This window comes from Zosterops lateralis, assembly GCF_965231275.1.
Source record: "Zosterops lateralis genome assembly, chromosome: W".
Taxonomy (NCBI): domain Eukaryota; kingdom Metazoa; phylum Chordata; class Aves; order Passeriformes; family Zosteropidae; genus Zosterops; species Zosterops lateralis.
This window is the reverse complement of record NC_139801.1, coordinates 20,827,030-20,840,967: the sequence shown is the minus strand read 5'-3', so window position 1 is coordinate 20,840,967 and position 13,938 is coordinate 20,827,030.

Here is a 13,938-nt window from a genome sequence, read left to right as displayed (position 1 = left end):
AATAAATCAGATGTACATTATGAGCTGGGAAAGCAGACAAGAAAACACTTAGAAATGTAATAAATGTGAATAGCTGCAGTTACACAAAGCGTAGCTTCATACCTCTAATTGTATCAACTGTTTTTTATGATTGTGATCTCAAAGTTTTGCTAAGAAGATGTATTTGCAAATTACTTTGATTACTGTGGATAGTGGGAATGTATTTAAAAGCTTCTGCATATTCACTTTGGCTCTCTGATCCCCCTTTGCAGCATCCTGAATCAGCTGGCAGAACATTAGGCACTTTAGACACTTCTAATTGAAGCATTCAGACAATCCTGGAAATATTTGGGCTACTCAAATGGAGAGCCTTTGTCTAAGCTGTCTTTTCACTGATCCCAGGGCTCTTATGACTGATTTGCTTTTCACATTTTTCTCTCCGTTTCATTTTTTAATCAGATATGTTTTACTCTGAGGAAGAATTTGACCATTTACTATTGTATTCTAAGAAATAAGACTACTACACCAAGCATTCAAGGTAATTTCATTTCTGCAATAGAACCATATTTTCAATGCAAGATACTGTCTAAAACTAGGCTCTAGCATGAACTCTGGTCAACTATATACGATCCTCTTTAATATGGTCTTTGATAGCATTCATTTAACACTCTAGCCCAAAGCCTTCAAAAGAGCATTGAATGAAATTAAGTTTCCAAAAGAACCATGATAGTAACAGAAGTCTCTTTCTCTGAATTAATGGCAATCGTAAAATCTCCACTGCTTTGAAACAGCACATTAATCCACAATGAAAAATGTCTACATAGCATTTAAAACTACAAACAGGATTAGCAAAGAACTTTCCAAGGACAAGATATATTCAGTTTGATTTTAAGAGAGAAAAGAAAGTAGGAGGGCTAAAATTAGACTGGGGGAATCCTATGCAAAATATATTTGGTCTTGGTCTTCAGCTAACCTATGTACAGCCAGTCCACTCCCCTGATGAAGTGTGTGCTGCTTTCCCCCAGGAAAGATTCTGGCCTTTAATACACAGAGACTCTGGATCCAGAAAGGAACAAGCAAAAACCTTCTGCAGGGCAGAAAATAAAAGGCTGCCAAAAGAGAAGTGCCAGCTGCCTTGACTGCACCTCCATGAGGTCCCAACTGGAGAGCACATTTTTCCTGGAGACTTCACCAGCTTCTTACTCCTCCTTCACATTCTCTTTTGGGCTTAACAGAGCTGCAGCACCAGACCTACCCTCGCCACCACTGTTCTCAGAGCTGGGGCAGTGCTGTGCAGGGTGAGTGAGGGACAAAGGCAGCCTGGAGTGGAGGTGAGCCTCAGGAAGATGGAACAACTGTTATAGTAGTGACGGGCAAGACACTTATTTCTTCATGCACAATAGCCCATCTTTATTCTTCACAGCTCATATTTATACAGTTTTCTAAAGGCATCATGTTTAATTGGTTAGTAACTCATGGCAATTCGGTTCATTGGTTTGTAGTTGCTAGTGTACGTGTCCATCAAAAACTTTCCTCTCTAACGATGTTTGCATTCTTGTCTCCTAAATAGAAGATGTTTCACATGGGTAAAGCCTTCCTTCTCAACCGTGCCAATTCCTTTCTCAGGGGAACTTATCAGGCCAGCTGTTAGCTGTGCTTAGCTGAAATAGTAGGCCTGAGCCACGATTTTACAAGGGTAACAAGGCTCTTATTTTATAAGGCTTTACCTGTATGCAACAAACAACATAATCTATAAACTATCTGTCTGAAGGGTGTGGCTTTGGAAAGCTCATCCTCACACAGCACAAACAATTTCTTACCCTGGTCCAGTCTCTGGCTTTGTTTCTTCAGCAGATCTGGGCTGGCCTGGTGCTCACTCAGCTGAATGTGAGGTGAAACCTCTCCACCCTCCCTGTCCTGCTCCTCACTTTTAAACTTGCACATCTGCACCTGTGCAGAGAGATCCTGTTCTAAAAGTGAATTTTGAATGAGATGAACAGGAATTGTTTTGGGAGCGAAGAGCAAACCTCTGCAAAGCCTTAAAACCTATTCTTACTAGACTTTTTGATTGCTCCAGGGTGTATATGCCCACATGTATGTACTTCCGCAGCTAAAAAGTGCAGCAAAAATGATTAAACACATGAGGAATGAGGCTTCTATCTAAAAAGTGCTTAAAAAGATTGTTTAATTTTCAAAACACAAGAGTAAAAGATGATGTAACAGAAGCAGAGAGAAGGGGCTATTTATTCTGTTTTCTCTGAAGCACAAATATGCATCAAAAGGTGAAGGAAAAATGCTGAAAACGTATGCAGTGTATAATCAACCCTGCAACTCATTGCTGCAGGATATTAGGCAAATTTTTCAGAAATATTTCTAAATGTGCTCGATGTGACAAACAATAAGTCTCAGTTCCTGAGGTGAAGGAAAAGCAAAAACAAACCATGTCCCCAAACCGGAAGGACACTTAGTGCCTGTACTTGTGCTAGAGATGGAATTTTTGTCTCCAGAGGGATGGCATTATTTATTTATCAAGTGCATGATATGGAACCACTTATTTCCTTCAAGCAGGAGGTTCTGTAGCAGGCAATTAAAAGGGTCAGCAAATGCAGCTGAATTAAGCCATTGCTTCAAGATTTCTTCCTGAATACATGAACTTAGGAATGGTGAAGTGGCTCAGGCTTAGTTACTTTGTTCTCAGCTAGTTATTTTCCCCAAAGATTGTTAACAACAGCTAGGTAGCAGTCAAAGCTGAGAATGAAAATGGAATTAAATATATTCACGTCTTTGGAAAATTCTTGTTTCTACACATTACAGATGCCAAGCAAACATTTTTGCTGTGGATACTGCTTATTTTGGGTATAAAAGGGAAACTGCTGTGTCTCCAATATTACTCCAACTTAGCAGTAAGTGGAATTGGAATTTCAGTGGTCCCCTGTGCATAGGGCAGTGGTGGGAGTGGCCAGGAGGGTGCAGGTTTGGGTGCTGTGGTGCTGCTGGGTTGAGAAAAGTGCTGCCACAAACAGAATTAGTACCTGCTTAAAATGTACATGGAGAACAAACTGTCTTTTTAAAAAAAATAATTTTAAATGCTACTTCTGGCTTATGAATAGTTTTCTTGCAATTGTCAGGCCATCTGCTTCAAGAGGGGTCTGTGCAGTCATGAAAGGGATCTTAAAATATACTCTCCTCATAAACATCTTTTGTTTGGAAAATTCACATGCATCACAAAATGCAGTAAATGGCAGCACAGGCTGAAGTGAAACATTTTTAAATGCCGAGGTTGCTGCCTTGGATACAGCTCCCCCTGCCCCCCTCCCCTCTATTAATAACCTCTCTTTAAATGCACCCTCAGACACATTCTTGCACAGCCTCAGATTGGCAGCACCCACCTGCTGGGAAGCATGCTAAGAGAACTTCCTTGGGTACATCCAAAATACCAAACTGGCTTGTGGGCAGAGAAGAAACAGGCTCCTACAAAACAGCTCTCTCAGAGATTACATCATTCTCAAAGCAAATTTTCTGCCTACACTGCACCATTTTCTGTGGGGGGTGTGTGTGTGTAAAAAAATCCCTGGCAAACGTTCTTGTGTACACAATCAAAAAGGCCAAACTAGGGGTGTGCAGGCACATCTAATTATAGCATTTCCTAACTTTCATCAGCTTAGGTTTTCAGAACTGCTTGGTACATGAATATATACAATACATACATATGTACACAAACATTTATTTGGTTTGCATGCTTAGAATATGAAATTGTGTCTATGAGAACAGTGTTGTGCTTTCTTCACATTTTTTTCTGTTTATTTTCATCATTCTTTGGTAATTTTTTATTTACCCGCTTTTTGTTATTGTAATGCAAGTTCAAATATACAAAATGCTAATTTTCTTTTACATAAAAACGTAATAAAACTTTCTGGCTTTCTTTATAAGCAAATTTCAGCAGGAAGGTTGATGGGATGCTGTATACCAAGTAAAGAAGAAATACTGTTTAATTATCTTCCATATAAAATCCAATAAAACGTTCTGGCTTTTCTTATTTTTCTGTACTAGGGATTAACATCAGCGTCTTTGTGATGAGAAATTTGCATTCATGGCTTCTCTATTTAGATTTAAATAGAAATTATATTTCTTGGCAGAAAGGGATCTGTCAAATATCACAGCATTTGTGGCAGGTGGTCACTGCATTGCTTAGTACAGACACTGCCTGTTTAACCATAACCTGAAGTAAACATCAAATGTTAATTATTCTCTTTGTAAATATTTTATTTATATTTTGAAGGCTAACAAACATCTTTTGAGTGCTTGGCTGAGGCCTTCCTCCACAGATCATAATCCTCCTGAACCTGCATTTGGGTGGCTGAGAATGTGCTTAGCAATGCAGGGATACCAGCATAGCTACTAGTGTATATTGGGTTTCATAACCCAATTCTCTGCCTGGAAACCTTTAATGACTTGGCTGGGTTGAAGGGGACAGAGCTGAAACTTGTCACAGTTGTTACCCATAGCAGCTGCCAATTAGTATGACAACCATGTATTTTTTTGCCTTTCCTCAGTTAAAATGTATTTCGAATATAAATAATGAAAAAGAAAAAAACAACCCAAGCAGGTTCTGATTCCTTGGATTTAACACTTTGGGAGTGGGAAATCAGGAGGTCTGGTTTAATAGCCAGAGAAACGTGTGCAGAGCAGCCCTGCAGTGGAAACCTGGATGCACTCTGAGGAGCAAATATGGAACAGGAGCTGAACTCTGAGGGTCAAATGTCTTGAAGAAATGTCTTGTTGCAGGGTGAACCTGCTAAAACAACATTTCAGTATCTGGCAAGTTATGCATACATGGCAGCATGTTTTCCCAAAATCACCATGGTGCGGAAAACGTCTGAAGATGCTGCTACACATTTCAGATCCTTATTTGAACTCTGAACTCTTTGGGCCATTAACTAATCAGATCATCTCATTTAAACAATGTTATAAAAATAATCAAGTGCTTCTGCCTACATAAATGCAGTTTGAATACATTTACCTTAAAGAAGCCGGGTTTTCTTGGGTATTTACTCCTGACATTCTGGGAACAGGAGCAGAAAATGTTAAGATGGGGCTGTGGGTAATTTTCCCTGTAAGCCTGTTTGGTGGCAAGTTAATTGACTCCCATATTACCCAAACTGGAATGTACTAAAGCACTGGGTGCTCGTTTTCCTGTGCTATTTGCCTGGGAAAGGCCATCTGTTCTACCCCATCCATCCACAGGCACAGCCTCTATTGTAACAGGATTCACATACACATGGATCAAGGCAAGCATGTGCCTCTGTTTTGATCCCTAGAACATGGAGTTTTCATTTTTGTTTCTTTGTGCTCACCCAGTAATAATACTTGCCATCTGAGAATTCATATTGATCTTATCATTGCCTTAAAATTGGATGACAATTACTATCTTTGTCAAAATTCGATCTGATGAAATGGCTCCAATTAGGAAGGAAAAAGAAGGAATCCATCACAGCAGGGAACATTGCATTTGGCTTTAGAATAGGGAAGCTTCTCTTAAAGGAAAACTGAGAAGAAAATGAGAACAAGCTGACAGAGATTAGGATACCAGTCTCAAAATCCACAGAAATTAGGTATACATATGAAATGAACAGCCATTTAATTTTTGCAGTCCATATCTGTCTGCAAATCTGAGTTGAAGCTCCCGTGACAATAGCTGCTAGTAACTGTTGTTTTCATTTTCTGATCTGGTCAGACACACAGTGGCAGTTGGAACCAGGCTTGCTACATTTTCAAATCCAGTTCTGATTACCACTATAATTATAATACATTATCAGGAGTAGATTTGCTGAAGTTCATAAAATGATAACAGCATAAATTACATCATGTTTCCAGATACTGATCTCACCTTGAAACTAAACATAAAGAGGTAGTGAAAGAGTTGAAAACAAAAGAGCAAGTGTACTTCCATTGCTACTGATATTGGCAACTAAAGCAAACAACTTATCCCTGCTAATTACAAACAAAAGTGTGCTTATTACAGATTTTTGTTTATAAATCAGCCCTTAAAATTAGTGTGTGCATTTGTGTGTGTGTGTGTGTGTAAATCTCTTTCCAAAACAAAGATGTTTGTTTCATATCGAGCTGATGTTTTATTTGACCAAAAAAGCCCTACCAGTGTTTTGTTTCTGAGCAGGACTGAAGAGTCAAGTTCATGTGTAATTCTGGGTAGGCCTTAACTGGGAGCTGGAAGATGGATGTTGGTGTTTGGCTCTATCTGAAGGACTGGAAGCCTCCACCTGTCCCCAAAAAAATCTCAGCTCAAGGCCATTCTTGCATGGATTTCACTGAATCAGGCCAGTAAATCTTCACAAATAATCATGGGTTTGGATTTGTACAGTCACATGACCTTCTGAACAGTGGACTGCACAGTCTACCTCCCTGGAAAATCACATTTCCTTAACTACATGGAAGCTCCTCAAGACACTGAGGGAACCCAATGAAGCACACCAGGCCTGCATCAGGTGGTGACTTTCCAAGCTGAAATTGTGGGATTCGTGTGATGCAGAGATGAGTCACCACACCTCACCCAGCAGCAGGTTCTTCTGAAAGAAGGTGGGTGAGCTGGTGCTCCTCTAGCAAGCTGGGTAGACAGAATTTCCCTTTCCCCAAATCTTTCTCCCCCTGCCTCTGTTTTCATTAGCTAAGCATACTTACTAACTCTGACCTACATTTGAAACAGTTCCAGAATGCAACAGAACTGTATTTCTGGGGAATTTGATATTTGCTAATGTCCTGGGTTGCGGTGTAGGATGTACACAAAGTATTTATTCTATCACCATCTTCATGAGCTGTTGAAACCAAGTGGGGCAGTGCTCTAGTGTAGGGCTGTCTTCTGCTAATGGCCCATCAACGCCTTGCCCATGACTCACAAATAACTCCCTCCAGGAGTTGTCTCTGTTTAATGGGCCATCAAGGACCCACTTCACAACTCATCATCCCATTGTGAGATGCTCCACCCAGGGGGAGGAGCCAAGCATTCTCACCTGGATATAAGCTGGTATGTGGGACAGTGCAAGCAGCCCTTACCTACTGGATTCCCAGAGGACCAGAGCTACCAGACCTTTCTACAGGATCACTGCTTCAGGAAGACCACCTCATCTGGACTGCTTCCACCATCCTGCTCAGGTTGTATTCTGACTCTGTCAGTGATCCTTCGTGTTATTGCATTTATTTTATTTTATTTTTACCTTTTTACTTTTCTTCTTATTAAATTGTATCTCTGACTTGGAGCCTCTCACTCGTTTTGCTTTCAAACCCCAACAGCTAAAAATTTTAATTCAACCCATTTAAAAATGTTATATGTTAACTAAGCAAATACAGCCATCAGAAAAGTATACAAACCCCAATCAATTGTCCTGGAATTATTTACAACACACTGCTATTAATGAGCATGTGGGATGAGTATGGGATCTCCTACTATGGATCTCATGATCTGTACAATAATGGCTGATTTTAATTGACTTTTGCTTCATATAGCAAATCCCAATTGGAGAAGTTCCAGGATGCTGATAGTGAAGAACTGTGGGTGGGTGCATGTTTTGAAGTGATGGTAAACACTGTGACATATACTGTGTGTGCCACATATTCTCACATGCACATTTTGACTTTTGTTGCCTTGGCTTTCACACAGCATTTCTAACATAGACATCCCTATTTGCCAGTTTGAGTGGAAATCTGTTAATATGTGAACACTGCTTGCCAGCACGCCCCACTACAGCCTGACTCACCTCCTCTCCTCTCCCACGGACAGCCAGCCCTTTACACTCGTGGCATCTGTGACACAAGGCTGGCAGAGCTGTGCAACAGAGGGGTGCTGAGAGCTGCCATGAGAAACCACAACTTTGGGAATGTGGAGCTCAGATCAGGATGAGCCACTGATTTCCTATGTAAGTCACATCACCAAGAAGGCCTCGCTTTTTTGCTGCTGTGAGATCTATTTTCCTTTCAGGAGATGCTGAATGCCAAATTTGGTCAAGCTGTTTTAGCACTTGGAGTACTGTGGGTATTAAAATACCTCAAAAGGTCTAGGACTGTGAGCCAGATTACCTGTATGATGTATTTCAGTGATTAGCCAACCCTTCTGCTTGAACTGAAATTTGTCCTGAATCCACATAATCTCTTTGGGAACCTGAACTCAGCCAAGATTTGCACAGGTTTTTTAATCTGACACATTAAAACGTCCCCTGCTACATATCCCATCCTGCCTGGCTGCAATATTGTGGCCAATATTAGACTAACAATTTGGGTTTAGGCTCTTTCTACAAAAGCATTTGCTTCACACAGAGCAAAGCTGTAACGTATATATAGGCACTGTAGCTCTGTGTATCCTCTCCCTGGCAGTAAGCTGCCCTGAGCACAGGAAGGGATCTCTGCTGCTGTCCACACCCCTGCCCATTTCCCCAGAGATATGACACCACTGCAGCAGCTCCTTCACTTTTGTGGTAGTGGGTTTTGTTAAGTTGTTTTGGAGTTATGTATCCCAATGGTTCATCCCTACTCCCCTCCCCAATAAATCAGGTACTGTCCAAAGGTCTCTCCTCCCCTGTCCCTCTGTCCATCTCTCCTGACCCTGCCTTTGCTCTGGAAGCTTCGGTCAGCTGCCCATCTTCCCCCTGACCCAGCCCTATGTTATAGAAAATTACTTGTCAGTCCAGTCTGGGGACAATCACCTTCCTGTCTCACACCCTCTACCCCCCCATTTAAAAGTGGGTGCGGGCTTTGTTCAACCTCTTTTTCGCCTACTCCCTCTTGAGGAATAAAGATCTTTGAGAAACCATATGGAAAAGAGCCTTCTCTGATCCTTGCTCCAAAACCTAGACACTGCAACACCTGTTGCCATTGAAGAACAGCCTTGTTCTGCACCATTACCTGAGTCTGCAGGCAGATTCGGGAATGGCCTCTGGCACTACTGGGAATCAGAGCTAGCTGGGGATCTACCGGCCAGTGTCACACTTTAGCCCTGAAATATATTTTTTTGGAAAAAAAAGGAAAAAAAAAAAAAAAAGAAAAGAGATCCATTTTCCTCACTGCAGCAGAACCACTTCTCACAGACCCCACCTGGCTGTTAGACAAGATTCCTGCAAGAGAGATTTGCATGTGTGAGGAAAGCAGCATGAAGTAGCTGCTCGAATCTACTCTGCTGCACACAATGAAATAAATGCTGGTGAATGGGTGTTTCTGCAAGGTAAGACTTCCACACGGCCAATCCCAGTGTTATCCAGCACACTGCCTTGCCAGGAGCCTTCTTTGTGTAGCAGAAAGCCATCTGTGATGGCAGGTAACCAGGGAAGGGAGCAGGATTCCCAACCAGGCGCCATCGGAAAGCGGTCCCCTCTAGCACAGCTGCCATCATCATCATCATCAGCAGCAGCTCTCAAGGTGGGCAAGGCACTGCCTGCCCAACCCCAGAACTGCCCCAAAGGGATGCTGGGCTCTCAGCTGCTGTTCCCATGGTGGGTCCACACAATCTCCAGGCCTCCATCTCACCTGTGCTTGACTGGGACCAGGAATTGCCACGGAAGTGGTGGGAGACCCGATGGATCATGCTGAACACTTTATCTAAAGCCCTGCTTTCGGTCTTTTTAACATATTTCCTGGCAGAAAGTGCCCATTGTTTTAATTGATCTCTGCTGCTTCTGGGTTTATTTTTCTTTTCTCTATCTTCAAGCCTCTATCTCGTGTCCCTTTGTTTGCCAAACTATTCATTTGCCGCTGAATAATCATCTGTTTATGTTTCAGCGAGTTTCCTGTTTTGTGTATCCTTCCATTCCATTGGCCATATATCTTTTTCTCTGCAGATTTTTCCTTATTGTGCAGTGGCATGTGGCTATCTGCTGTTGAAGTCCAGGGCATCCCTCTGGGCACCCTGGAAAGTCATAGACCTCGGTAGAGAGGCCTGGGACCCAAGATAGAGGGTCTGGGGTCTGGCCAGGGAGGTTTTGCCTGGCACAGAGCCCAGGAAGATGCAGGCTTTGATTTTGGTCCATGTGAAAAATGTCCAACAGAGAGAAGAATTGCAAGTCACAAATGTGTAACAGACAGTAGTGTAGTTTATCACTATGTGGAAGATTTTGTAGTTTTGGGATTTTTAGAATGTAGATGCAAAGGGACAAGATGGAGATTTTAGGGCGGAACCCTGAGTTCTTCTTCTTCTCCCTTGGCATCCATCTTCTGTAGTGACGTGGGCACAAAGTAGTTTCAGTGGATTGGGTCAAAGTAGAAATGACCCTTCTTGTATAGGTGTTAGACATTGGCACAGAATTGTAAACAATAGCCACGTAGTTATCTGAATAAAAGTAGAGTGACCTCCCATCACGGGGAGAGTCACCTCATGTCCAAGCTGCTGTGAACATCTTGGCCGGACACAGAGACTTGTAATATAAGAAATAATAAACAACGCAAGAAACCAAGAAAACCAAGACCTTGAGACTCCTCATCCTTCTCGCGCCGCACTGAGCACAGAGACACAGAGTCAGACTCAAAACCTTTAGAGGTCAGGAGGGTAAAACACTCCCTCGAGCCCACAAACCACCAGCCTTGAAATCTCGGGTGAAAGAAACCATAAAACCCCGAGAATCTGCTAATGCCAATATTACTCCCTGAGAATTCTTTTTACTTGCATCATCAAGGTTTTAAATGGAAAGCCTTCAGCACAGTGCCAATTTCAATCCTGAGAAAATCCATCTTTTGAGGTAGCTGATTTTAATTAAAGAATACTCTCTCTCCCTCTTTCTCTCTCTCTCTGGATTATACTTTAATTTCAGTTTCTATCACAACATTAGATACTTCTTAGTTAAAATGTATTTTTGTCTCTTTTCATCAGTGCTTATCTGTAGTTCTTAAACACTTGGGGTCAGCAGCTGGTCCCCAGTTGATGTAGTTCAGGAATAATTCTATTCAAATTAATTAATTCAGAACAAAAGTGATTTTAAGTTCAAAATCAGGCAAAATGTTTATAATATTTTGCCCTTATTACATACGTGAGAGTGAAACTCTCAGAAATATTAGTAATAGCAATTGTGGTAATAAACAAGAATCTCTGAAGTGTATAACACCTTCCATCTGAGCATTTTAGACATGAACGCTTTAAGCTACTGTCATATGAAGAAATGTCATTATCCTAATTTTACACAAGGGGAAAAGAAGTGACAGGAAGTTAAGAAAGCAGCTGAAAATATTATAACAAGAACTGAACCTCCACCTCCTGATCTCCTCTTTCTAACACCCTAAGTACAGAGGGAATATGTTCCCAAGGGATATGAAATTGAGGTCTTGAAAATTAATAGTTATGAACGAATCAACACTATTCAAACACAAGTGCAGTTTGAGTTTCTGCCTTTATCATCTTCTCAAATCAAGACTGAAATATTATCAGTATCATAAGTTGTTTATGCATGATGAATTTGCAAAGTTAAACAATTTCCAGACTTCTCACAGAAATGGCTGAATATAATCCTGAGCAGGGAGACCCTTGCTGCAGATTTAAAGCTTTACTGCTGCAAAGGAAGCTGGAGTAAAACTATTATGGCAGAAGTGGGATTTTGGCCAAGGTCCTCATGGCCATGAGGACTCCACACCCAATCAGTGCTTCTGCATGTGGAACAGTCAGAGATGGCTGTGCATATACACATGTCCATATATATGTAACGGAATGTAGGCAGATGCATATAAACCCACACAGAAATGATGGGATGAGACGAGTTCAAGCTGGCAAGATGGGTTGTTCTATTTTCTGTGTGCTGAATGACATGCAGCAAGTTGTTGTCATTGCACTAGCCATTACAGACTTTCCCCCCTTCCTTTTGTCTGCTTTTTGCTTGTTTTAACGCCCCCTCCAGCTTATGCACAATGCAGATATGTATTTCTGCTTAGTCATGCATTTCTGTGCTGAACAGAATTAAAGGAAAAAATATCTATGTAGGATAAGGGTAGGAATAAAATGTGCTTTGGCAAAGTGCTTTAAACTGCCCTTCTGCCAGTAAGCCATTAATTTGTGCTTCTTTGTTTTCTCCAAGCTCAGAATAATTCCCATCTACCTTGACTCACAATCTAGCTCAGAAAAGAAGAGGTCCTTTTTTGAGCATGGATGAAATAGGAAATGTTATGTATAAATGAAGAATGGACCTTGGAATTCTGGTGTTTCTACCACTGGGACCTAAAATAACTTGAGGTCCTGCTCCTTTAATTAATTTCATTATGATGAGCCTGCCTCTCCTTGTATTTTTTCCAAGCTTTTGTGTTCCTGGCCTGCCTGCAATACATATGTATTTCCCTTTTCTCTTCCATCTGAAGCTGAAGACGCAATCACATTTTTGAACCATCTGGTTTTTAATTTATTATTCTCCCCCACTGCATTGATGGGTCTTCTCATTTTTCTGTCAGGCTAACAACTTGGCTCCTATTTATCTAAGATATGTTAACATGCTGTTACTCTTTTGGGCACTCAGTCTATTGTATTTCCAGAAATTAAACACCGGGGTGTTTTTAATATTATTTTCTTCATCAGACCAGGGAATACCCCCTACCTTTACAGCCTCTCTTCTTCCTTTTGTTGTTCCAGTGAACATTTTATGAATCTTGCTAAATTTAGGCTATCTTACTTTTCCATCCTCTCCACATCAATCCCAGGATGATTCACTGGAGCCTGCCTGGACATATTCCTGTGTGAGGAACCTGGTGAGGAACCCACTCATGTGAGGCCAGAAAATATCTAGGATTCCCCAAAGGCCAGCAGCGGCTGTCATTACCATGGGGATGGTGGCAAAGGCAGGGGTTGCTGGGCCTGGCAGAGAGGGAGGGGTCCGCCCCGGGGCTGAGTCCTCCAGGGAGGGGAGGGAATTATTTTGGGTGAAATGCCTACCTTTGGCTTTATTAAGGGTTCATACACAACCCAGGTCAGACTTGGGAGTGTCACCTTATGAGATGATGTTTGGATTACCCTTTCTGACTACCCAACATGAAACAGCCACATATGATATAGGAGAGATGAGCATTAAGAAATATGTCAATACAATTGCAAAAACCCTTGAAAATCAGCGGTTGAAAGAGATACTCCCTCAAACGGCACCTTTAGACTTTAAAATCCATAATATCCATCCAGGGAAATGGGTACTAGTTAAAACTTGGAAAGAAAAATATTTAACTCCACAATGGGAAGGTCCTTTTCAGGTATTGCTGACAACTGAGGCTGCGGTCCAGACCAGGGAATGAGGGTGGATCCATGCCATCAGGATCAAAGGACTCGTGGAAGAACCGAAGGAATGGACTGTAACATCTAAACCAGGTGATACTAAACTGACTCTTAAAAGAGGACTGGGTGGTAACGAACTGAGGAGAACCTAAATGACCCAAGAAATATACAAAGAATCATACCTAATTGGGAAATAAGGGCAAACTTATATCAGTAGTTTCAAGTTCAGCCTGGAAGAACTCCGAAATACCTCCATTATCCTCCCTGTGGGGGAAACACTTCCACCTCAAACAGAAGGATTAGGACTGTTTTGGTCAGAGGATTCTCATATTCTCGCCTTAGGACTTATACACAGAAGAAGAGGAGTTACTACCTTCATCAGAACTATACTATATAACCTGCCTGATCCATCCCAATACTGAACATGTTAGCTGGGTTAAATGTAAATGTCGAAAAAAATATATAAAATAATAATTTGGTATTGTAAATTCACAAAAGTAACACACACATTGTATAAAGTGTTGAGTGACAAATTTATTCCTCATCCTGGTAGAACTAAGAACAGCTGAAATAGTAACTTTGCTTTGTGTATGGGAATTACTAGTGACTGTTGAGTGGGAAAATACCTGAGGAACAGTGGGAAATTGCAGTTAAGAAGTGTCAAAGACAATTTGCCTGGAAATTAGCAAAAAGGAAGTGACAAGGAAATAGAGGGCAAGACTGGGTTG